Source organism: Papio anubis, chromosome 13 (genome assembly GCF_008728515.1).
Source record: "Papio anubis isolate 15944 chromosome 13, Panubis1.0, whole genome shotgun sequence".
NCBI lineage: Eukaryota > Metazoa > Chordata > Mammalia > Primates > Cercopithecidae > Papio > Papio anubis.
In genome coordinates, this window is record NC_044988.1 from 84,109,209 (window position 1) to 84,132,376 (window position 23,168).

General features: G+C 43.6%; 1 long non-coding RNA gene across 2 annotated transcripts in view; it reads left to right on the forward strand.

Annotated features, from left to right (window-relative positions):
* Positions 1–18,743, forward strand: part of LOC103878133 — a 30,718-nt gene extending 11,975 nt beyond the window's left edge. Inside the window, exon 3 of one of the 2 annotated variants that reach the window (XR_002517455.1) lies at positions 18,085–18,743. This is a non-coding gene — a long non-coding RNA (uncharacterized LOC103878133). Of the gene's footprint in view, positions 1–1,580; positions 2,209–18,084 lie in introns of those variants that run through there. The other variant, XR_002517454.2, reaches the window with a different exon arrangement.
* The last annotated feature ends 4,425 nt before the right edge of the window (positions 18,744–23,168 follow it).

Consider the following 23,168-nt stretch of genomic DNA (forward strand, 5'->3'; position numbering starts at 1 on the left):
TGGAAGACTCTGCACAGCCTTTTGGGAATTTGAAGACTCTCAGCATGTTCAGAATATCCCCCCTGAATCTTCTCTTTTCTGGAACAAACTTCGCTAGTTCCTTAAAATATGACTTTATGATCTACAATTTCCATAAAACAGAAGAAGGTTGTGGAACATAAACTGCTTACAAAAGTATAAAATGTTACATAATTCTAAGGTGATACCATTGTGATCATTATTATTGTCACAATGGTGAAAATGACAACCCCCCCTATTGGGAGCAGAGGTAGCTGATGACTTCCATGTCCCTAAATCCAGGGAACACCTTTCAGTCTTCTGGTTTCACTTATTTGTTTTAAGATAAGGTCTTGCTCTATTGCCCAGGTTAGAGTACAGTGATGTGATCACAGCTCACCACAGCCTCAACTTCCCCAGACTCAGGTGATCCTCCTGCCCCAGCCTCCTGAGTAGCTGGGACTACAGGCATGTGTCCCCACACCTGGCTAATATTTGTATTTTTAAATTTTCTTTGAAGAGATGGGGTTTCACCATGTTGCCCAGGATTGGTCTTGAACTCCTGGGCTCAAGTGATCCTCCCTCTTTGGCCTTTTGAAGTGCTGGGATTACAGGCATGAGCCACTGCGCCCATCTTGGTCACGTTTCTTACCACCTGCTCTTCTCATGGCTCTTTTAACATGCCTGGGTTTCTTGCCATCTCACTGGCAGCTCCTTTCGAGCATCCTTTGCTGTCTCTTCTTTTTCAGATCAGCCCTTAAATATTGTGGTTTTCAGAGTTATATCCTGGGCCTTCTATTCTCCCTCCTCACACCATCCCAGGAAGCTCACTTTAGCTCATCCATTCCAGTGGCTTCAATTACCATTCATAGGCTGCTGACTTCCAAAGTCATCCAGTCCACATTTCTCCCCTGGGTGCAAGGGCTAGAGCGCCAACTGCCTGCTAAACACCTCAATTGGGATGTCTTATGGGCACTCCCCATCCACCTCCCTCAACCCCCAAACCTCCCCTTTCTGCTACATCCTGTATCACAGTGAAAGTCCCCACCATTTGCCCAGTGGCCCAAGCCAGAAACCTGGGAATCATTCTGGACCTTTTCCTTGCCTTCTATCCCACGTGTAAAAAAGCACCGAGTCCTGTCAACACCATCTGTTTCTCTATTCCCATTGCCAGAACCTCTGTGTAGGATGTCAACAGGTCATCTGCTGCCATAGTCCCTTATCTGGTTTCTCTGCCTCCAATATTGCCCATGTCTGAATCAGTTTCTACACTCCAGCCAAAAAGACCTTTCTAAAGTGTGATCAGATCATGGGGATTTCTGGCTAGATAGTTTTCTCCATTCTCGCTACCCTTCTTCCTGCCCCCACCACCAAAACTTGAATTCTGGAGGGACATGGAAGGAAAGGGAAGCGTGGAGGTGCTGAAGAAATAGCACAAAACCTGTGGGAAAACTCTGGGGTACCGCAGGGGAAGGAATCTTGACTCAGAAGGAAATGTGAGCCAGAGACAGATGGGGACGGGGAGCCTCACCAAGGGACAGGCTCGACTCCTATTCTTTCCTCTCTCCCATGCATTGCTTCAGGGCATCAGTGCCTGCCTGGCATAACTGTGACATGGAAAAGTATGAGAGCACCTTGGATTGTCACTGCAGTTGAAACCAAGAACAAGCAATGCAAGATTGTTATGGGTGCATTGTATCCCCAGTTTTCATGTTGACATCCTAACCGCTAGAACCTCAGAATGGGACTGTATTTGGAGACAAGGTCTTTACACAGGTAATTAAATTTAAAAAGGTCATTAAGTTGGTCCCTTTTTTACAATGTGACTGTTATCTGTATAAGAAGAGGAGATTAGGACACATATACATACAGAGACAAGACATTGTAAAGACACAGGGGGAAGACAGCCATCCACAAGCCAAACAGATCACAAGAATTGTGAGAAAATAAATTTTTACTGTTGTTGGATGACTCTGATTTTACAAACATCTGAGCCTTCAGAATTGTGAGAAAATAAATTTCTACTCTTTAAGACAACCAGTCTGGTGTGTGTGTGTTTCTTTTTTAATGGCAGCCTAGCAAACTAGTATAAAAGTGTATGAGGATTAAAAGGGGAGGCAGGCTGGGTGTGGTGGCTCACACCTGTAATCCCAGCACTTTTTTTTTTAAAGACAGAGGCTTGCTCTATTACCAGACTGGAGTGCAGTGGCCTGATCTCAGCTCACTGCCACCCCTGCCTCCTGGGTTCACGCGATTCTCCTGCCTCAGCCTCCCGTCTAGCTGGGACTATAGGCGTGCACCACCATGCCCGACTAATTTTTGTATTTTTAGTAGATATGGGGTTTCACCATGTTGGCCAGGATGGTCTGGATCTCTTGACTTAGTGATCTGCCCGCCTCGGCCTCCCAAAGTACTGGGATTATAGGCGTGAGCCACTGCGCCTGGCCATAATCCTAGCACTTTGGGAGGCCTAGGTAGGTGGATCACTAGAGGCCAGGAGTTTGAGACCAGCCTGGCCAACATGGCAAAAACCTGTCTTTACAAAAAATGCAAAAGTCAGCTGGGCGTGGTGGCACATGCCCATAGTCCCAGCTACTCGGGAGGCTAAGGCAGAGAATTGCTTGAACCTGGGAAGCGGAGGTTGCAGTGAGCTGAGATCGCGCCATTGCACTCCAGCCTGGGTGATGGAGGGAAACTCTATCACAAAAAAAGGAAGAGGCAAAACTATCATTATTTTTAAGTGCTGTAATAATCTGCATAGAAAGCCAACTGAATCAGCAGACTCTCTTTTATAACTGATAAGAGGATTCAACAAGATTTCCAGATACAAGATCAACTACTAAAAACCAATAGCATGTGTCCATAGCAGCAAATACAGAACTAACCATCAAACATAAGAAAATAAAATGCCACTCACAGTAGCAAGAGAAACTAAATATACCTAGCCATTAATATATCAAGGAGTAAAGAAGTTCTCTACGGAAGAAAAATTTAAATTCAATCAAAGGACATAAAAGGAATTTTTGAGTAAGTGAAGAGGCATTTCATGTTTGTGATAGAATAACAGAACATTGTAAAAATGTCAATTTTTTTCAAAGTAATCTATAAATTTGATATGATTGAATTAGCACTCCAGATGGCTACATTGATAAACCTGATAAATATTCTAAAATTAATAAATATAAAGGTCCACAAATGATTGAGCCAGCTTTTAAAAAGAGGAGGGACTTGTCTTCTAGATATTAAGATATATTACAAGGTCACAGTAATAGAAGAATTATGTGGTTCTGATGGAAGGACAGGAAAAGAGATTGAATAGACAAGATAGCTCAGAGACAGACCACACATACGTGGGAACTTGATGAGTGATAATATGGTATCACACATTAATAGGAAAGGTGTCACTGACTTGTAGATGGCTTTGAAAAACTGGGTGACTACGTCGATCAAATTATACCTACAAACCTACTTTATCCAGAATATAAAAGTAGAGCATAGATAAATTACAGACTTAAAGGTTAAACAATAAAGCTGATAAAAAAAAAACATTATAGGGCCTAGTGTGGTGGCTCATGGCTGTAATCCCAGCACTTTGGGGGACCGAGGCAGGCAGATCACTTGAGGTCAGGAGTTTGAGACCAGACATTATAAGGAAATATTTTTATAACCCAGGAATGATAAGGTCTTCTCAAATAATACCTCCCAAACACAAAGCATGACATAAAAATGGATTTTATTAAAAGTTATGGATTTCTAATCAATGGAATTAGATAATTATAACCCAATAGGATGAACCGCTGGTTATAGACCAGTGGTTCTCAACTGGGATCAATTTTGTTCCCCACCCCTCAGGATATTTGGCAATGACATTTTTGGTTGTCACAACTGGGTAGGGGGTGCCATTGGCAAATCTGTCAGGTAGAGGCCAGAAATGCTGCTAAACATCCTCCAGTGTACAGGATACCTCACAACTAGTAATTATCTGGCCAAATATTAATAGGTTTATCAATCTCAACACTATTAATAATCTACATGTAACCTAATCCTAGACTACACAAAAAAATCCTATAAATTGTTCAGAAAAAGTCAGGAAACCCGAAAGAAAAGTAGTCAAAGTATACAAATAAGCAATTCACAGAAGGGGAAACACAAATAGCTCATGAATATATGAAGAGACGCCCAAACCCAATAATTAGATACACATGAACACAACAGTGAATTACTTTACATTCAATAGCCTGGCAAAAACGAGCAAGTTGGATAATGCCAAATGTTGGCAGGGATGGAAAGGAACTGGGAACCCCTGTATACCACTGTTAGGGACGTAGACCAATGCAGGAGTTTTGAAGAGCCATCAGGGAGAATGCATTCAAGATATTGTGTCCATACAAAGTATCCAGCAATCTCACTGACGAGCACCCCCAGTCCTGCTACACAGCTCCGAAAGAGGACATCGTCAAGCATGTTCGCTGCGGCATTGTTTTTGGTGGCAGGACATTGGAGTCCCCTAGGGTCCACCACTAGGGGAATGGAAAAGTAAAATATGGTGTAGGCATATATTAAAATACTATGCAGCAGTCAGAATCCATTCACTTAATATACATGCACCAATGCAGATAGGCCTTAAACAATAGTAAGAATTAAATAAAATCAATTGGAATCATACCTGGCACACAAGTTAACTTTGAATAATACCTTTGCACATGCCAGTTAGATAAATTAAAAATACATGTCTATTTGTTTTTGCTAGAACATGCACCTGTGTGTTGTAAATTTTATTTTATTTATTTTTTTGGGGGGGGGCTGGGGTCTCACTCTGTCGCACAGGCTGGAGTGATCTCGGCTCACTGCAAGCTCCACCTCCCAGGTTCACACCATTTTCCTGCCTCAGCCTCCTGAGTAGCTGGGACTACAGGAGCCCGCCACCACGCCCGGCTAATTTTGTTTTTGTATTTTTAGTAGAGGCGGGGTTTCACCGTGTTAGCCAGGATGGTCCTGATCTCCTGACTTCGTGATCCGCCCACCTCGGCCTCCCAAAGTGCTGGGATTACAGGCGTGAGCCACCACGCCCGGCCTGTGTATTGTAAATTTACCTAAATTCCTTCTATGCCTTGTTTACTCAGTACTATGCTATCCGTGAACACTTAGACATAACTGTGTGCCAGGGACTGTTTTCATTACTCACCTCCTCATGCTCCCACAAGAAACTATATTAATAAGTTATATATACGTATATAAATACATATATGTATTATATATAATATATAAAACATATATGTATATATAATGTATATAAATACATATATGTATATATAATGTATATAAATACATATATGTATTATTAATGTATATATGTATTATTAATACATATATAATACATATACTATATGTACATACATATTACATATGTATATAATATATGTATTATATATGTATATAATGTATATAATACAGTCACACACACACCACACACCAGATATTTATTTTCTCATGGTTCTGAAGGCTGGAAGTCCAAGATCAAAGTGCCAGCAGGGTTGGTTTCTCCTGAGACCTCTGTCCTTGGCTTGTAGGTAGATGGCCACCTTCTCCCTGTGTCCTCACATGGCATTTTCCCTTGTGGATTGCTGCTGTCTTCTTTTTCTTATAAAGACATCAGTCCTTTTGGATCAGGACCCCACTTTATAACTTTAACATTAATTACCCTCTTTAGAGGCTCTGTCTCCAAATACAGTCACTTTGAGGATTAGGGATTCAACAAATGAACTTTACAAGGATATAATTCAGCCCACACAGCCCGACTGGTGTTGAAGAGGACATGGGGAGGGACCTGGGATGCTTGTTGGGTTCTGTTTCTTGATCCAAGTGCTGATTACACAGGTGGATTTAGCTGGTGAAAATTCACAGTATAGTGAATTTTGTAGACTTTTTTCGTAGGTATGTTATCCTTCATTGAAAGCCTTAAAAAGAATTGAATTGTAGCCACTGCTTTCTTTGCATTTACTTACATGTTTATATAGGTTTTCTACTTTGGTCTTTTACTACAGTACTTTGCTGGGGCTGACATACCAAAGTCCCACAGACTAAGTGGCTTAAAGAGCAAACATTTGTTTTCTCATGGTTCTGGCAGCTGGACTTCTGAGATCAAGGTGTCAGCAGGATTGGTTTCTTCTGAGGCCTCTCTCTTTGGCTTGTAGATGGCTGTCTTCTCCCTGTGTCCTCACACGGTCTTTCCTCTGCAGATATCTATGTCTCTGCCCGAATTTCCTCTTTGTACAAGGACACCAGTCAGATTAGGGCCCACCCTAATAACCTCATTTTAACTTAATTACCACTTTAAAGCTCTATCTCCAAATACAGTCTTATTCTGAGGTACTGGGAGTTCGGACCTCAACATATGAATTCTGGGGGGACATAGTTCAGCTCAGAACAGGTATCTTACATTGAAATATTCTTGTGGTGCTACTTGATCATGAGGTATTTTATGCATTGCTGAATTCCAATTGCTAGCATTTTATGTAAGATAATAAGCTATGGCCACATTGAAATTTGTCTCACATTTTATTTTATGTTGCCATCCCTGTTAGGTTTAAGCATCAAGGTTATAATAGCTTTAAAAATGAGATAGGTAATTTTTGCTCTTTGTTCTAGTCTGCAAAACAACTATTGTAATCTAATTTTATATGTGTCTTGGAGGCTTGCTGAAACTGAACAGTAAAACTCTCTTACCTCAAACAAAAAGTAAATCAAAAGGGGAAAAGAGAAGGGGAGGGAGGCACACATAAAAGTAGATGAATAGCACCATGAGTGTATTTTCTGTCCAATTCCCACCCCGTCAAAACACATAAAGGAGCAAACAAAACAAGTTGGATCAAGCCACTCTCCTGCTCAAACTTTCCAGTTGCTCCCTATTGCCTTCTGGAAAGAGCCCACTCTTTACCATAGACCCCCTCAACCTGAAACAGCTTTTATCTCCCTTCTGCACTTTTGTTTTGTTTTGTTTTGTTTTCTGAGACAGGGTCTTGTTCTGTTGTCCAGGCTGAGTGCAGTGGCTTGATCACGGCTCACTGTAGCCTTGACCTTCAGGGTTCAAGCAATCCTTCCACCTTGGCCTCCTGTGCGGCTTGGACTATAGGCATGTGCCATCACACCTGGCCCCTTCTGTACTCTTGATTGGAACACTGTCCTACTCCCCAAACGCTCTCCTGGTGAACTCTTCCTCCTCTTTCAGTTTAGCTCAGGTAGCACCTCCTCTAGGAAGCCTACCCACCTACCCAGGCTTCTCCCACCCTACCTGACTCTAGTCTCAACTAGATGTCCTCCTCTTGGCTCCTCATACTCTTTATGCTGTCCCAGCCTCAGCCCTCCCCTCTCCATTGTTCTTGTTGCTGGGAACCCTTTAATGGCCTATTACATCCAGTCAAACTCTGCGGGATGGATGACAATCTGACTCAGTGGGTGAGACTCACAGACTCACATCATGGAAACAGCCTTTCCCTAATTAAACATGCAAAGAAATGGAAGTCAGTCCTTGCTTTGATGACCAAAACTTTTTTGAGAAGGTAGTGGCTCTCAAAATTACATCTAGAGTTAAACACTACACAAGTTTGTATTTAGGAGTGAGGTGGACTTGGGTGGGTGAGGCATGCAGCCCCCTCCCTCTTCTCTTACAGCTCAGAGCCACAGGAGGTGTCTTCTCTTGCTGCTGCTCCTGGGCTGCCTGAGACAGGCTCACTGGCTCTCAAGGGAGGATTTAGAGTCTCTAAACTTAGCATTACCTCCCCTCCCTTCTTTTAGCCTCCAATGGGCTTGTTTGAAAGACTGTCTGGCTCTTTTTTCGAGCCTCTGGGACATTTGCCCTTGGAAGAGAGCTTGGTTGTATCCTGGGAATCTTTGAGAACAGCACTACTCCTACATTGTATACCATGGAAACTGAGACACAGAGAGGGAAAGGGTTTAAAGTTCCTCCAGTGCTGGCAGAGGCTCTTGCTACCAATGGGGGCTGTTCTGGCAGTGTGTGTTCTAGGGCAGGTGTGCTTCCTGGGCTACCATTTTCCCATCTTCATCCTACCTCTGCCCTCCCGCTGTGGACTGAGTTGTATCTCTCCCCAATTCAAAAGTTGTAGCCCTAACCCCCAATGTGACTGTATTTGGAGACAAGCCCTTTACAGAACTAATTAAGGTTAAATGAGGTCATAAGGGCAGAGCCCTGATCCAACAGGATTTTAGGGTGCTTAAGAGGTACTAGAGAGCTTGCTCTCTCTCTCCTCTCCTCCTCTTCTCTCTTCTCTTCTCTTTTCTCTTCTCTTCTTTCTCTCTCTCTCTCTCTCTCTCTCTCTCTCTCTCTCTCTCTCTCTCTCTCCCTCCCTCCCTCCCTCTCCTCTCACCATATGAAGACACAGCAAGAAGGTGGCCATCTGCAAGCCAGGAAGGGAGCCCTCACCAGGACCTGACCATGCTGAAACCCTGGCCTCAGACTTCTAGTCTGCAGAGCTATGAGAAAATAAATGTCTGTTGTTTAGATCACCTAGCCCATGGTTTTTTGTTATGACAGCCTGAGCTAAAGAATACATCTCTCAATCCTGATAGATCTGCTCTTCCCCTTAACTCAGACTGCTTTACCTGTCTAATCCTCTGTCTTGCTTTACCTGTCTAATCCTCTGTCTCCTTTTCTCCCTAAAATCCTAAATGTTGGCATTCTTCAAGATTTTGCTCTTTATACCATGCCCTTCCTTCTCCCCTTTCCTGTTCCCGCTCTTCCCTCTTTCTTCTCTTTTCTATTCTCTGGCTTTCACATCTTCAGTTCAAGCCTCACTGTAGGTAATATCTTCATTCATTACTTCTCTCCTGACTCCTATCTGGCATTTCCAGTCACCTCCTGAAGTTTTCCACCTGGGTTTCCTTTTATCAAAGATGGGTGTCCTCTCCACTCTCCCCAGCCAGAAAATTCATGACCCTCCTGACTTCCCTGTTTACATCCTTGACACCCCACTCCCCCGTGCCTTCTAATAAATTTCCAAATCATCTTTGGCCTGCCATGCCTCCTTTTCGGACCAGGGCAAAAGGGGGAACTCTTTTGCCTGCCCTTATGGCAGGGAAGAGGGGGTGTGAGTTGCACGCTTAGGGAGTGGTTAGCAAACCTGGTTGCATAGTCAAAAAGCACCAGCAGGAGTGGCCTCTGTGAGTCATGAAACCACAGGGGCCCCACCTCTTGTGTTTTTCTTGGAATCGGATGTGTGGGTGTGAGCGCCCTCTCACGAAGACCTCTGCAGGGTTGCATCCTCAAAGGAGGGCAACAGCTGACCTGTGCAGAGTGCTTTGCAGTTTACAAAGCACTTTCACATATCTTGACTCATTTCCACCCTACAACAACTCCATGAGGCAGGATTATTGTTCCCCATCAAGAGCTGAAGGGACTGAGAGTGACTTGCCCAAGGTCAGCGCTACAAGCAAATTTGAGTCCCAATTTGGCTACAAGGTGGCCAAACTGGGACTCAAATCTGGTTTTTCTGCTCACAGACAGAGGAATTCCCTGGGCACCTCTCACTGCCAGGCCCTTGACATTGGCTGTCTTAATACATGAGGAAAGTTGTGGCTCAGCTAAGTGGGATGATTTGCTTAGGATCTCCAGTGGGTGAGTGCTGTCCTGAGACTCTGAACCCCTGTGTATCTGACTCCAAAGCCAGTGGATGCATGAATTCACTAGGTACACAGCCTCCCAAATCCCAGGGCTTCCCATCAACCCAGAGGGACTTCCTGATGGGTATTGAGCCATGGCTTGTCATCTTGTTGAAGTAGTTTCCAGCCTGGAGAATCATCATCTCCGTCATCACCCTCATGTTTGGCACTATTTATCGAGTGCTTATTATATGCCAAGCACTGCGCCTGATGCATTATATACTTGATCCATGTGTTGACACATATAATGACACAAATTCATCTCCTGAAGTCCTAACCTCCAGTATTTCAGAATGTGACTATATTTGGAGATAGAGTCTTTAGAGAGGTAATCAAGTTAAAGTCACCAGGGTGGGTCCTAATCCAATGTGACTAGGGTCCTTATAAGAAAAGGAAATCTGTACACAGACACACGCTGAGGGGAGACCATGTGTGAGGGGACATGGAGAGAAGGTGACCATCTATAAACCAAGGAAAGAGGCCATGGAAGAAACCAACCCTATTGATACCTCGATCTGGAACTTCTAGCCTCCAGAACTGTGGGGAAATGCACTTCTGTCTAAGCCACTCAGTCTGTGGTTTTTTTTTTATGGCAACCCTAGCAAATGATATATCTGATCTCATTAGGTTCTCACAGCCATTTTGATAATGGGCTTCTGATCCCTGGGGGAGCCCAAGGCAAGAGGGAGAGAGGAATGGACCCCATGAGGTTGTCTGAGAATGACCTGCTGACAATCAGACTGGTGCCCACAAAGTGGTAATTACCCTAGTGAGGCTGCCAGGGTTGGGGTTGGTGCCATGGCGAGGGCTGGTGGCCCCCAGTTCTGTGAGTTCAGAACCAGCCCGTTGAGAATGAGAGCAACCCAGCTGCACTTGACTGGGCCCTGTCTCTGTGCCAGGCACACGCTCAGTGCTGTCAGAGTCTATGAGGTGGAAGCTGTCATCATCTTACTGTACAGATGGGGACATGGAGGTTCAGGGAGCTTCCCTGACTTGCCCAGGGCAACACAGCTGGCCATAGGGACTAGAGGTAGAATGTGAACCCAGTTCTGCCTAGCTCCAGGACTTGGCGTCATACCAAGCAACTCAGAGACATGGCATCTATGTTTATAAACCCGATGCCAAGGGCTCCATTTCCAAAGAGGAATGTACCCCCATGTGGTCTGGAATGCCCAGGGCTTTGGGAGGACGTTTTGTTCCCTGTAGCCAACTTGTCACAGGGTTGCTTGGTGACCCTGGAATTGGAGTGATTAGAGTGAGTTTTCTTCTTTCAAGCTAATAAGGCACAGTGATCAGGAGAACACAGCTGGTGGATCCAGCCTGCAGGCTGAGCTCTGACACTTGCCGGCCATGTGAACATGGACAAGCTGCTTAACCTTGTTGTTCCTCTGTTTCCTCATTCAGGAAACACAGAAGATGCGAATGGCAGAGTCCCTCCTAGGGCCGTTTAGGAGGATGAGGGTGTCAGGTTCCCATGCCAGGCTGGGCAAGGAGGCCACTCACGTCCGTGGAGGGGCTCACTGTGCCAAGAGGTCAGGAGATAGAGACACTTCTGGGCAATCTTGGCTCAGCAACATCTCCTTGTCCTTCCCTGTCCCTGACACCAGATCTGATTTAGTTGGTTTATTATATTTTCCAACAGAATCTAATCCAATGACTTTTGATTGTCCCCCATAGGGTTTTGGAAACCAGGCTCCACACTCACACATTCTCCTGGTCCACTTAGATGACTCATCTCTTCCTTTTGTGGGTGGATTTTGGCAACTAGAAGATTCTCTCCTTGTCTTTTCCCCTCCTCCTCCCATTAGAGTGTAAGTTTGCTGAGGGCAGGAGTGTGACCCTCTTGTTCACGATTGAATCTACAGCGAGTGTCTGCTTGGATTAGCTTGAGGTCATGATGCAAGTGAAAAGGGTTGGACTGGAATCCAGATCTCAGGGCTCCCAGGAAGATCTTCTCAGTCCCTTATCCCTCCCTTCCTTCATACACCGTGCCAGATGCCCAGTTTCCAGCAGGGAAAAGACAGACACTCACCCTCTGCCTTGATGGGTTTCTTTCCTCGCATGCCAGTGCCTCGTTGGTAGCCTCCTGTTAATAATTTTCAGCCTTCAGTTTTTTGTCCTGCTATTTCCTTCCCTGGAGCCGCCTCTTCCCTGCTCTATGTGCTGGCTCCTCCTGGGGAGCCTGTCCACACCTGCTTCCTGCCATGGCTGTTGTTCTGTTTCCCCTGCTCACTGCCCCGTCAGTCACAATCTGCTCACACAGGTTTGCTTGCTTGTTATCCACGCCCCCGCTAAGCTTAAAGCCTTGCAAGGGCAGCAACCCTGTAGTCATATTTACTGCGATGTCTACACGGACTCTGAGCTTGAAAACCACCTGGTATTGAATGAATGAAGGACTCTGCTTTCTAGTAGGTGAATGACTCTTTGTCAAAGGATTACATACACACACACACACAAAAACAAACAACGATGCACTGAGGTAACTGCTGTGAAGGGAGCTTACAGTGTGCACAAGGGCACAACACGCCGGGGCTGACCTCTGCTGAGTCTTGCATGGAGGCACGCACAAGCCTGTGGGGTAGGAGCTGGCGTTGCTTCCTCAGAGAAGCATCCGATACCCCAGATCAGTGCAGGCCTCCCTGTCATGTGGCTTGACAGCTCCCTGTACTTTCCCTACAGCACTTAATTGCAATGATACACATTTATACAATTAGTTTTATTTTCATTGTGCTGAAACATGCATAAAATTTGCCATTTGTGATGTTTGGTACATTCGCAATGTTGCTCAACCATCACCGCTATCTAGTTCCAGAAATTTTCATCATCTCAAAAGGAAACCCCATACACTTTAAATAGTCACTCCTTGTTCTCCACACTCTGGCAAACACCTTTCTGTCTCTATGATTTGCCTGTTCTGGATATTTCAATATGAATAGGATGCAATTAGTTAAAAAGTTTTCCCCCCACAGCCATACAAAAGAATGAAATCACATCTTCTGCGGCAACATGGATGGAGCTGGAGGCCATTATCCTAAGTGAAATGGCTCAGAAACAGAAAATCAAATACCATGTGTTCTCACTTATAAGTGGGAGCTAAACAATAGCTACTCATGGACATAAAGAGGGAAATAATAGACATTGGTGACTCCAAAATCCAGAAGGGTGGGAGGAGGGTGAGGGTTGAAAAATTACCTATTGGACGCAATGTTTACTGTTTGGGTGATGGGTTCACTAGAAGCCCAGCATCACCATTACACAATGTATCCATGTAACAAACCTGCACATGTGCCCCCTGAAACTATAAAAAACAAAAGCCAGTGGGGGAAAATTTTTTTTCCCTCTCTTTTCATCTCCCTCAGGGTAAGAATTGTAGAATTTGTGTCTGTCTGACTTACCTTCACCCTGTCCTGGCACAGAGGCTGGCATGTGCTTTATGCCCCCCAAACAGTGGTGGCATGATGGAAGAACATTTTCTCATTGCACGTCTGCAAGCTCACTAGATGAAAACTGTGTAACTTATAGGATACAGGAGTCAGGGTGCTCAGGTACAGTTCCTCCAAATGCCTCTTGCTAGATCAACTATTACCTTAGTCTTGTTATTTAACACCTTGGCACATCAATTTCCTCATCAATGAATTGGGGAGAGTGGTAATGCCTGCCTCCTTCCGGTAACACAAGAACAACTGACACTCTATCTGCACAAGTGCCTGTTGCAGCAGCTGGCCCAGAGCAGGTTCTCAGGATCACTAGCTGTTGTTATTTTCCTTGTACTTTTCAACCCCAAGTTCTGGGCTGGGTCATACACAGAGTTCATGGCAAATGCATGTTAGTTTGAATGACGCCTAAAAGGGTTTAAAAATTAGGCAGGTGGACGCCTAGGTCAAAACTGCAGAGAGTTCAGTTGGGATGATGACAAAGAAGAGACCTCTCCCAAGAGCTTTTGTTAAGGTGTGCTGCAGCACCAATATCTCAGAGACTTACAACACTGAGAGTGTGTTTGGCTCACTTCGTAGGTCCCCATGGGCCAACTGTGGCTCAGCTCCATAGGCTTTTTATTCTGAGATCCAGGCTGAGGAAGCAGCTCTCATCTGGGCTGTGCTGCTCCTGTGGCATGGTAGAGGGGAGTAACAGGGTTGGCTCCAAGGCTTCTGCTCCCGTGTTGCATACATCACTACTGCTTATATCCTGAGGCCACACCAATCACAGCCAAGCCAAGGAGGGCAGCCATAGCGACCTCTTCCAGGGAGTGCAGCAATGACTGGGAATAATTATACACAACCATGCTGTGGTCTCAGAGCTTTAGTTATGTTTTCGGCATCTTCTGATGCATCCCTCTAGCTCGCTCACTCCAACTCTCTACCCATCAGTTAGAACCATCACCCCAAGAGTTTTGAGAGGGTTGTCAGCTAGCAGTAGCTGCTATGTGGTCCGTGAGGCTCCCTTGCTCTGCAGATTTGGTCCATAGATGGAAAGCTTTGAAACTCCCCTTGTGGCAGTGTTATTTATGGTAATGGAAAACTGGGAAGAACCTAAATATCCAGCAATAGGGGAATGGGAATAAATGGTGGTTTGTTCACACAAATGGTGTTCTGTACCACCATCAAAATAAATAAATGACAGTGAAGTTTTAAATTGGAGGAATCTCCAAAACATAAATAGTGAGTGGAAAAAGCAGATGTGGGATGATTCCATGTGAAAATATGCAGAGTATTGGAAACCATCTGGCAGTTCCTCAAAATAAGTTACTATATCACCAAGTGATTCTACTCCTAGTCCATATATAACCAAGAGAACTGAAAATGTCTTTCTGTATAAAAACTTACACATGAATATTCATAGCAGCATCATTCATAATAGCTGAAAAGTAGAAGCAATCTAAATGTCCATCAACCGATGACTGGAAAAAGTGGTATATCCGCCAAATGGAATATTATTTGGCCATAAAAAAGAATGAAGTGCTGATACATGCCACAACATGGATGAACCTTGAAAGCATTATGCTACATGAAAAAAGTGAGTCACAAAAATCTCATATTTCATGATTCTGCTTATATAAAAAGCTCATTAGTCATGTGCACTGACTCATGCCTGTTGCAGTTTAGGAGGCCAAGTCAGAAGAATTGCTTGAGTCTAGGAGTTCAAGACCAGCCTGGGCAACAAAGTGACATCCTGTATCTATAAAAAAGTAAAAAAATTAGCTGTGTGTGGTGGCATATGCCTGTGGTCGCAGCTACTCAGGAGGCTGAGGTGGGAGGATTACTTGAACCAAGGAGATTGAGGCTGCATTTAGCTATAATCACTCCACTGTACTCCAGCCTGGGCAGCAGAGTAATACCTTGCCTGAAAAACAAAAGAAATCCATTATAGGCCAATCTATGGAGACAAAAATTATATTAGTGACTGCCAAGAGCTAGGGAGAGGGGAGAATGAGGAATGATTGCTTAAATGGCATGAGGTTCCTTCTGAGCTGATAAAAATATTCTGGATCTAGATAGTGGTGATAGTTGCACAATACTGTTTATGTACTAAATGCCACTGAATTACACACTTTAGAATGGTTATGCCTGGATGTGCTGGCTCACATCTGAAACCCCATCACTTTGGGAGGTGGGCAAATCACTGGAGTCCAAGAGTTTGAGACCAGTCTTGGCAACATGGTGAAACCCCGTACGTACAAAATTTACAAAAACTAGCTGAGCATGGTGGCATGCACCTGTAGTCCCAGCTACTTGGGAGGCTGAGGTGGGAGGATCACCTGAGCCCTGGAGGTTGAGGCTGCAGTGAGCCGAGATTGTGCCACTGCACTCCAGCCAGGGTAACAGAGAGAGACCCTATAATATTAAATTTTATCATGTTATGTGTGCTTTACCACAGCAGGGAAAAATAAACAGGACAACACATATATAGCGTGTATGAAAACCCACAGGGAGGAACTGCATATACCTATATCAGATTATTGGTATATAACAGAATATTAGTTATCTCTGGAGAAGGAGAAAAGGGGCTGGGAGGATGGAAGAGTGGTGAAGGAATTTCCAGCATACTATACCTGTGACATTTTATTGCTTTAAAATGGTTTTGAGGGCATTTTGTCAAAATGGCAAAATGTCAACATTGATTAAATCTGGGTTAGTGTGGGAGTATTTGTTGTATGATTCTCTGCATTTTTCTGAATGTTTGAAATATATCATAATTGGAAGAAAGCCTAGCAGCTTGGAAAGCCCTGTCTCTGGACAGCTGAAAGTGTGCCTGTGTCTTCTACCCCACGGCACTCTGGGAGCAGGTGACTTAGGGAACAGGGAACATTAGATTTCATTGTGTTGTTGCCTGGCTGCATCCCATTATTTTAGATTCTATTGAAATTAATGATGCAGGGACCTTATTTTTTTCCACTCAGGCCTGGAAATTTAACTCTGATCAATGAATTTCATCTTCTGGAGGCATAGTGATGGGCTGGGTGTTTTCATCTCAGATAATTGCTTTTTTTCCTTTTGTTTGGTGAAAGAATTTTCCTTTCAGGCCCAAACTATTCAAAAATAAGGCAGTAAACTTGTTTTCTCAGTTTGCGATTTTTAAAATGAGTTATTCCATCATCATGATAAGCAATTCTCCAATCTATAAAACCTCTCAGAAATGATGAAGTGGGAGAGAGAGGAAGCTTGGCTGCTAATTTTAGATGTTACTGATTATGTCGCTTGAACAAACAAATTCTGACAGTGTCTCTGGGGATGAGGCAGGAGGCGGTGGCGAGTTGTTTTTCCTCAGTAAGATTTAATACCTTTCTGGGTCCTGTTATTTTTTGCTGTAAAACAGAATGATTACCCTTGTTGTTTCCTGAATACCTATGCAATGAAGTTACCAATCATTTTAACAAAATATAGCCAAACTTTATATATCCAGCAACAAGCATAGTATCCCTGGGATCACCATTGTTCAAACCTTTTCTGAAGGTCCCTTCAAGGTCATGTTGTCCAACAAACTCGTTTTACAGATGAGAAAACTGAGGCCCAGTTTGGCAACAAGATTTGCCCACGATCCTGAAGTCTGTTTTCTGTTTCAAAGCCAAATCTCTTTATGATCTACTCACTAATCTACTGCACTCACCAATTGTGGATTCTGATGCCTTTTGTCTGCTAAAATCAAGCTGTTCTTTCCAAAGGTGTAGATTCCCCATTAAAAATTTCCCCTTGGGACAATCATGCTGTGAAAAAACTCTGCATGTTGGAGTCAGAAAGCCTGGTTAAAATACCTGCATTTTCTGAGAACCTGTATGATTTTGGGCCAGTCATATCTCTTGCATGATTATCAGTTTCCTTCTATATAAATTAGGCTAAGGATCCCCAAATTGAAGGGTTGTTGTGAGACAACAGAGGTTTCCTGTGTTGGAGAAACTTGGAGTCAAACAAAGGGGTCCAGCAGGTAGTACCTGGGCATGAGCAAAAGTTCAAATGGCAGTGGCCAGGCGGAGTGTCAATCCAGAAATCTTCAGAAAATCTTCATGATTTATGAAGGAACACTAGGGAAAGACACAGCAGACAGTAAAACCCAGATGATGTCAACCAGGCCTCAAAGTTCCTTTCCTTGACAGGGGTCACTTTCTTGTTCAATTTCTGGCTGTTGGCAGGATGATTTCGGAAAGAAAGAGCTTGTGTTAAAGGATATAAAATTACAATGAGATAGGAGGAGTAAGTTCTAGTATCCTATAACACTGTAGGGTGACAATAGTTAACAATAATATATTACATAGTATATTAGTCTGTTTTCATGCTGCTGATAAAGACATACCCAAGACTGGGTAATTTATAAAGAAAAATATTGAATGGACTCACAGTTCCTCATGACTGGGGAGGCCTCAAAGTCATGGTGGAAGGTGAAAGGCACGTCTTACATGGCAGCAGACAAGACAGAAAGAAAACCAAGTGAAAGGGGAAACCCCTTATAAAATCATTAGATCTTGTGAGACTTATTCACTATCATGAGAACAGAATGGGGGAAACTGCCTCCATGATTCAATTATCTCCCACTGGGTCTCTCCCACAACACGTGGGAATTATGGGAGCTATAATTTAAGATGAGATTTGGGTAGGGACACAGCCAAACGACATCATATAGTTTCAAATTGTTAGGAGGAAGATACTGAATGTTCCCAACACAAAGAAATGATGAATGCTTGAGTTGATGCATATGCTAATTACCCTAATCTGTTCACTATACATTATATGTATCAAAGCATTACTATGTATCTTGTAAACAGGTACAATTATTATAGGTCAATTAAAATAATTAAATTTAAAAATGGTACCTGGAGTTATTTTCTTGAGATAAGGAGAGACTGAAGAGGGAGACCATATATTTCAAAAGGATGTTTTGAAAGCTGACGCAGGATGAACACTCTTGCCTTCCAAATTTCAGATCAGAGCAACTTTCGTGGCATCACCTGCTTCCACCAACTCTGCACCAGGAAAAATCAGGTCAGCTACTTACTCAACAGGACCTCTGACATTGTTTCCTGTGGATAGAGCCCCCTGAGGTCTTCACTGCAATAGAGATTGGAACCACTGAGAATGAATCTGGGTCCTGGTAAGAACACTCCTTTGGTGCCCCCAGCAAGGAGCCCCACTAAAAATCTTTGTATGTGATTCATAGTCCTTGTCATTAGAGTGGTGCCCTGCAACCCCTTTTCTATTGCTGAATAGAGTCCTGGTTTTCTGTGCTGGCTTCCCCATTCTCTGGGAGGCTCTGAGTAGGGAGGAAGATCAAGAAGAAGGTTGCAGTTTTGATGCCCTGTTTCCTGCTCTCTCACCCTGCAACCCCTCAACCTCCCACACCTACCTGTGACCTCACTTTTCCATTAATTGATGTATGTCCAGCCTCATAGACTGAGAATTCATGGCCTGGGTCCTCTCCTAGTCCTTGTTAGTATCTATTTTACATGTCAATGAAGCATATTCTATTGACAGTGCTATTTCTCTCTCTCTCTTTTTTTTTTTTCAAATAAGTTGTTCAGTATTACCACATTGTACCCTTGTCAATGAACAATGAGAACACATGGACACAGGGAGGGGAATATCACACACCGGTGCCTGTCATGGGGTGGGGGGCAATGGGAGGGAGAGCATTAGGACAAATACCTAATGCATGCTGGGCTTAAAACCTAGATGACGGTTTAATAGGTGCAGCAAACCACCATGACCCATGTATGTCTATGTAACAAACCTTTATGTTCTACACATGTAGCCCAGAACTTAAAGTAAAATAAAAATAAATTAGTTAAGTCCACATCTCTTATCTGCACTTCTGAAATCTGTGAAGCTTCATAAACCAGTTCTTCTGCTGAGAAGGCTCTTTTTCCTAACCTTACCTGAACAGATATGAGGCTATTTGTATTCTTTATTGATCCCACTTGTGATGACTGTGTATCTGTTTTGCTGCTGCTACTAGTGTCTTTGATGTATTGCCCTAGACTCTGCTGGGTATGATATACAATAGAATATAAGCAACAAATAGATTTTCTAAAATTGGGAACATTTTGATTTCCAAAATACATTAGGCCCTAAAGGTTTTAGATAAAAGATTGTGTACCTATATAATGTGCCGCACAAGCTGCTTGGCTGTTCTCTTGTTGCCGTGTGTTTGCGATTTTTAAAAAACACTACTCTATCATACAAAGATATAAAGTTACTCCTCACCAGTCCCTCCTTCCTTTGGGATTATTTCCTTGGGTACACTCCTCAGAACTAAATCATTTTATCATAGAGCAGGAGCAGTTTTATAGACTGTGTGTCTGGGGCCAGGTTAGGTTCCCAGAACTGTTAAGTTTGTGAGCACCAACCACACCTGCTCACCTTCTCCTCACTCCAGGGAGGGAGATTTGTGTAAGATACTATCTTGTTCACATGAGGCTGTGAAAGTGAGCAAGCTGTGGGACTCCATATAAATAATCAGTTACCCTGTGAATGTCTGCTTGGATTTCCTGGGTGCAATGTGGTCTCATCAATTCTGTTCACTGGCTGAGGCCTAGGCTGTTGGTTGGCTTTCTAGGGGGTGTCCATCTACTCATCATCCATCCATGCTTCCATCTTTTCACCTGCCCATCCATCCATCCATCCATCCATCATCCATTCACCATTCTACCATCCATTGATCCACCCATCCACCCACCCATCCATCCATCCATCCATCCATCCATCCATCCATCCATCATCCATTAACCATTCTACCATCCATCGATCCATCGATCCATCCATCCATCCATCCATCCATCCATCCATCCTTCCTCCATTCACCCTTCTACCACCCATCGATCCACTCATCCATCCATTCATCCATCCATCCATCCATCCATCCATCCATCCATCCATCCGTCCATCCAGTTATCCATCTAGCCATCCTTCCTTCATGGGATATTTGTTGAGATTCTATCCCTTATCCAGGAACCAGGAAGAAAGCAGCAGGCAAGACAGACAAAGTCCTTGCTCTCATGGAGCCTATGATACAATAGGCATGTGGAAGGGGAGGTGGACAATAAACAACAAATAAATAAACAAGATGATGTCAGATAGGATTAAATATAATAAAAGTAAAATGAAGCGGGGTGTAGTGGCTCATGCCTGTAATCCCAGCACTTTGGGAGGCCAAGGCGGGCAGATTGCTTGAGCTGAGGAGTTTGAGGCCAGCCTGGGCAACATGGAGAAACCCTGTTTCTATAAAAAAGTACAAAAAATTAGCCAGGCATGGTAGCATGTGCCAGTTACTTGGTGGAGCTGAGGTGGGAGGATCACTTGAGCCTGGGAGGCAGAGGTTGCAGTGGGCGGAGATTGCACCACTGCACTCCAGCCTAGGCTACAGAGTGAGACCCTGTCTTAAAAAGAAAAAAAAAGAAAAAGAAAAAGAAAAAAACGAGGTGATAGGATTAGGGGAAGCCTGTCTAATCTGATTTAAAAAGAAGTACCTTAAGGACCTAAGAATAAAGGCTATAAACTTAATAAAGGAAGAAAGTAATCCACAAGGCTACTCTGTGTTCATTCTTCAAAAGTCACATGACAGAAGGTAAAGACTCTAATAGCCCCAGACACCAGCAATGATGTGTCAATACTCACAAGGCGTGGTTTGAGCTAACATCCATGCCAGGTCCATAAAGACTAGTATATTTCCACTAGTTTGTACAGGGAAATGAAGGAAGGCTTTTTGAGGAGATGGTGCTTGATATGAGGCCTGGATGGCAAGAAGGAAACCATTATTCAAAGATCTTGGGGGAGACGCATCCAAGCAGAAGGAATAGCAAGTGTAAAGGCCTTGAGTGGGAAGGAGCTGGCATTTTGAAGGAAGACGTGGGGGCAACTTCTCCCCTCCCTCAGCCCCTTGGAAACCATCATTTTACTCTTTGATTCTAGGAGTTAACTATTTTAGATACCTTGTGTAAGTGGAATCAGGAAACATTTGTCTTTCTTTTTTTAAAGATAACATTGTTGAGATGTAAGTGGCGTATAAGACCTGCAACATACGGATGTGCACAATTTGGAGAGTTCGGGCATAGGTACACACCTGTGCTCTCATCACCACAATCAAGGTCATAGACATATCCAACATCTCCCAATTGGATAGTGTAGGTATAAAACAATTTCATTATAATGCAAAATTTTCTTAGACCACGCTGGTCCAATTTGAAATACAAGCAGGCCTATCATTTTCCAGGGAGGGGCTTCCTTTGGTGACTGTTAGAGGTTGAATTGTGTACCTCCAAAACTCATATTGAAATCCTAACCCCCAGTACTTCAGAATGTAACTATTCTGAGGTAATTAAGATTAAATAAGGTCACTAGGGTGGGCTGTAGTCCAATATATTTGTCGTCCTTCTAAGAAGAGGAAATTAGGATTTAGGCTCACATAGACCATGTGAGACAGTGAGAAACTGATCATCTGCAAGTCAAGGAGAGAGGCCTTCAGACACCTTGTTCTTGGACCTCCAGTCTCCAGCACTGTGAGAAAATACATTTGTGTTGTTTAAGCCACCCAGTCTGTGGCACTTTGTTACGGCAGCCTGAGCAGAAAAAAACAGTGATTTTATTCTTCGATCTGCTTATAACACAGGAGAATGCCTTGAACTCTTTGGGAATTCAATCCTGTTCAGTCTTGGCCTGTGGAAATATACTAGTCTTTTTTTTTTTTTTTTTGAGACAGAGTCTCCCTCTGTAGCCCAGGCTGGAGTGCAGTGGCGCCATCTTGGCTCACTGCAAGCTCCGCCGCCTCCTGGGTTCAGGCCATTCTCCTGCCTCAGCCTCCTAAGTAGCTGGAACTACAGGCGCCCGCCACCACGCTCGGCTAATTTTTTGTATTTTTAGTAGAGACGGGGTTTCACTGTGGTCTCGATCTGCTGACCTCGTGATCCGCCCACCTCGGCCTCCCAAAGTGCTGGGATTACAAGCGTGAGCCACCGCGCCCGGCCGGAAACACACTCGTCTTAATAGCCTTGGCATGGATGTTAGCTCAAGCCACACCTTCTGAGTGCTGATGCATCATCGCTAGTGTCCAGAGCTATTACAGGCGTCACCCCTCTGTCACGTGACTTCTGAAGCATGAACACAGAGTAGCCTTTGTGGATTGCTTTATTCCTGTAATTAAGTTTAGAGCCTTTAATCTTAGGTCCTTAATGTGTTTCTTTTTAATTTAGTAAATAAGTAACTAATAGACATAAGAAAAAAATTCCATACAGCTCAGGAAAAGCAGGGGAAACTAAATTCTTAAGACAGTAACAGTACAGGGTCAGGAGCAAGGAAACCAAATTCCTAGTTCAACATTGAATAGCCTGGATTTAAAAAATGTTATATAATATTTTTATATGTAAGATAATGTTATATAACGATAGTTACAGTATGACTGTGACATTATTACATATATTATGGAATTATAGTTTCTGTATATGTATGCATGTGTATATCTACAAGTGTAGATATATAGTACTGTGGTTTCTCTTTGTCCTCAGTCTTGCTTTTCAAAAGTTCAGTTACCTGCCGGGCACGGTGGCTCATGCCTGTAATCCCAGCATTTTGGGAGGCTGAGGCGGGTAGATCATGAGGTCAGGAGATCGAGACCATCCTGGCTAATACGGTGAAACCCAGTCTCTACTAAGAAAAAATACAAAAAAAAAAAAAAAAAAAGTAGCCGGACGTGGTGGCGGACGCCTGTGGTCCCAGTTACTTGGGAGGTTGAGGCAGGAGAATGGCATGAACCCAGGAGGCGGAGCTTGCAGTGAGCCGAGTGTGCCACTGCACTCCAGCCTGGGCAACAGAGAGAGACTCCATCTTGAAAAAAAAAAAAAAAAGTTCAGTTATCTGCAGTCTACTGCAGTCTGAAAATAATGAATGGAAAATTCCAGAAATAAATTCCAGAAATAAATTATTCCTAAGTTTTAAATTGTGCATCACTCTGAGCGATGAAATCTTGTGCCATCCTGCTCTGTTCCCCCTGGGACATGACTCATCCCTTTGTCCACCATA